Genomic DNA, 3,657 nt, shown 5'->3' with positions numbered 1-3,657 from the left:
TTTGTTCTGTAACAGTTGCTGGGGGAGGGGAATATGAAGTGAAAGAGGGGGCTGTCAAATACCCTATTAAGTTTGATGCAAGGACTTGTGGTTGTGGAGTATGGCAAATATCTGACATACCTTTCAGACATGGCCTTAGGGTTATTTACCACCAAAGACTTGAGGCTACTGATTTTGTGTCTCACTACTTCAAAGGGCAAGCATACAAGTTAACTTACTCAGAGCACATACACCCCATGCCTGACCCAACCCAATGGCCTTCTTTTGACCTTCCTATTATCCTCCCACCACCCATGAAGAGAGCATCAGGTAGATCCCCTAAACTGAGAAAAAGAGGTAAATATGATCCAAAAAGGGGAAAGAGAAATAGCACTGTGAGGTGTGGTAAGTGTAAGGAGGTGGGACACAATGCAAGGACATGCAGAGGTGGGGCCACTGCAAAGCAAAAGAAGGATGCTGCTGCTGCTGCTGCTGCTGCTGTTGGTGGTGCTTCTGGTTCTGCTGGTGCAGCTGGTGCAGCTGGTTCTGGTGCAGCTGGTTCACAGCAAGGGGGAGATCAAGGTGCTTCCAGTTCACAGCAACAACGTAATGCATCAAGTAAGGGAAAAAGGAAGCGTACTTGATTTTGTGATTTATGCATAACTTTTTACTAAACTTATCATGTATATCTTTTGCCAATGGGAGCAAGTTTTTGTAGAGCTACACTTAAAGTTTTTGTGTGTCGGGGGCACACTTTTGTAAAGCTACTTAATTCGGAAATGAAATATCATATTATTGATGAAATGTCATCATTCACTTTCTCATTACAAATACTAGAATAAAAAACATTACAATGCCAATATTGATAGTTCCATGCATTAATTTCTTTTGCTGCTTGAGTTTCTTCTTCATTTGGTGAATTTCTTCATCCAAGCTTCTGTTTTCTTCAATTTCTCCTTCCTTTGTGCTACCTCTGTTGTTTCTGATTGGCAGTGGTTGCTCAATGCTTCCCTTGCACCACTTGAAGTTGTCACATAAGTCACACTTGTAATATAGTCTTTGAGGATTTTTCATTGTTTCAGAACTTCTTATTGCAAATTTTTTCCCACATATGTTGCATGTTTTGTGTGGAACTACAACGTATGAGGATTCATACGTTGTAGAAGAAGATTGGGATTGAGAATATGAGCTCATTTGAATTGGGAATTAGGGAAAATATGAGTTGGTTAAGGGGAAGAACAGAAATTTGTAGTGAAGAGTTGCAGCGGCTCCCCCTTTAAATAGAGAAGGCTTACCAACGGCTAGTTTTTTTAAAAAAAACTAGCCGTTGGTGAGCAGGGGTATCTGGTGAAATTACCATAAAGCACAAGGGCACCTGGTGAAAATCTAAAAAAAGTCAGGGGTACCTGGTGAAATAAATTACGAGGGTACCTGGTGAAAAAAAGTTTCTAACGGCCACTTAACGGCAGGTTTAAGTCATGCGAGAAAATGAAACCTGAGGGGTACCTGGTAGATTACTGAAACAACGAGGGTACCTGGTGAATTAACTTAAACCTCAGGGGTATTTCATGAAATATCCGTTCTCCTATTTATCTGAGAGACAAGTTGGCTCCTCTTTGCTTTACTATGGTTGCGTGGGCCCGTAGAAAGAAGGGTCTCAAAACAAATTCGGTCAGAAGCTCATGGGTTGGCATACGACGTGTCAAAATGCTTTCACATGGCCACATTATCAAACACCTGCATTGGGTAAACAAAATGGACCAATCAGAGCACAAGCTCAACTAATTCCAGGACCCTGGATGCTTTGTCCTAGTCCTCGGAGCTCAAACATCCAGTTAATATAACCCACCTTGCAGTCAGCCCAAAGCTAAGTCCTCCATTTATTTAAATTTTGTACTTTAAATTTTGTCAGCCTATATAATTTACTTGACTTGATAAATTGGGTGAAATGCTAATATTCTTGGAAACTTAATTTGACAGACATTGTCTAACAATAAGTCATTTTGCAAGAGCATACACCTCAAATTGTTCATCATGTTCAAAACGAATTATAAATTCGTGTTTGACAAACATAAATACACTAAAGACTGGGCTGAGATTAAAATTCGAGCCGATGTTACAATCCAAGCCGAGGTTAAAAGCCGCTCCGAGATTAAAATTCGAGTCGATGTTACAATCCGAGCCGAGGTTGAAAACCGCTCCGAGATTACAATCGGAGCCGATGTTACAATCCGAGCCGAGATTAAAAACCGCTCCGAGATTAAAATACGAGCCGATGTTACAATCCGAGCCGATGTTACAATCCCATCCGAGATTACAACTCGAACCGATGTTACAAACCGGGCCGCGCGAGGTTAAAAACCCATCCGAGATTACAACTCGAACCGATGTTACAATCCAGGCCGAGGTTAAAAGCACGTTCTTAAACAGATCTCCGGATTTGATTAACGAGGTTAAAAAACCAAGCCGAGGTAAAAAACCGGGCAGAAGGTAAAAAACCGGGCCGAAGGTAAAAAATCAGGTCGAGGTCAAAAACCGAGCCGAAGGTAAAAAATTCGGCCGAAGGTAAAAATGCGAGCCGAAGGTAAAACACCGAGCCGAGGTTAAAAACCGAGCCGAAGGTAAAAAACCGAGCCGAAGGTAAAACACCGGGCCGAGGTTAAAAACCGAGCCGAAGGTAAAAAATCGAGCCGAAGGTAAAAAAATCGGGCCGAAGGTAAAAAACCGAGCCGAAGGTAAAAAATCCGTGATCAAAATCAAAACCCAACCCATTTTTCAAATAGAATTGGGCCTGGGGGGCATTTGTTGGGGTGTTAAAATGGGCTCACCATTTTAACCCAAAAGCCAATAAAACTCACTCAAGCCCAATATCGCTTACAAGCCTGAAAGGCACAACAAGACACTATATATACCCCTCAAAGGGTAAGGAAAAAGAGGTCATTCTCTAACCTTAGAGAAGCCACCCTACACTCTCTCTCCCCTAAACACTCTCATTTTATACATCAATTGTACTGACTTGAGCGTCGGAGGCTCCGCCTCGGGGACCCCCCCTTGGCCCGGAGTTCATCTTGCAGGCACCGTACGTGACCTGAAATCAAGATATCAAGGACGCTCCTACCATCGTTTCAACCCCGGAACAATTTGGTAATATTTATAGGGTAATATTTGGTAACAATTTTGCCCGGAGTTCATCTTGCAGGCATCGTTTCAACCCCCGGAATATTACGCTCCTATCAAGTACTACCTCCGTTTCACAATACTTGCATCATTTCTTTTTTCACGTATTCCAACACGCTTATTTGAACATTAATATGTCTAATGGCATGTAAGTAAAAATTATAAAAAATTAATATTTGAAATATTCGCATTGATACGAATTTAACAAGATCTCACTTGACTATGTTTATTCTTACGTAATGTGAAATAATGATTGTCAGCGTTAATTGATGAATAGTGTCCAAATGAGAAACGATGCATCTATTGCGGAACGGAGGTAGTACGTAATATTTTTTTAGGTGACAAGATATATAGTGTATAAATAACTAAACCAACTTTCAATTTGTTTTTCTTTTCAACAAAACTTGATATCTGCATCTAATTTTCTATTGATTTTTATCCAAAATTCTGAATGATAAAAATTTCCGATTTATCATGTTGTAATAAAAATGACAATATGTT

At 40.6% G+C, this 3,657-nt stretch overlaps 1 long non-coding RNA gene across 1 annotated transcript; it reads right to left on the bottom strand.

Moving 5' to 3' along the window:
* Window positions 1–751: 751 nt before the first annotated feature.
* On the bottom strand, window positions 752–1,515 carry LOC130466816 (uncharacterized). The gene is made up of 2 exons (XR_008926961.1): window positions 1,486–1,515; window positions 752–1,354 (listed from the first exon to the last, which is right to left on the bottom strand). It is a non-coding gene; the product is annotated as an uncharacterized lncRNA (long non-coding RNA).
* Between the last annotated feature and the right edge of the window lie 2,142 nt (window positions 1,516–3,657).

This window comes from Spinacia oleracea, chromosome 2 (genome assembly GCF_020520425.1).
Source record: "Spinacia oleracea cultivar Varoflay chromosome 2, BTI_SOV_V1, whole genome shotgun sequence".
NCBI lineage: Eukaryota > Viridiplantae > Streptophyta > Magnoliopsida > Caryophyllales > Amaranthaceae > Spinacia > Spinacia oleracea.
This window is presented reverse-complemented; position numbering and strand designations above follow the sequence as displayed.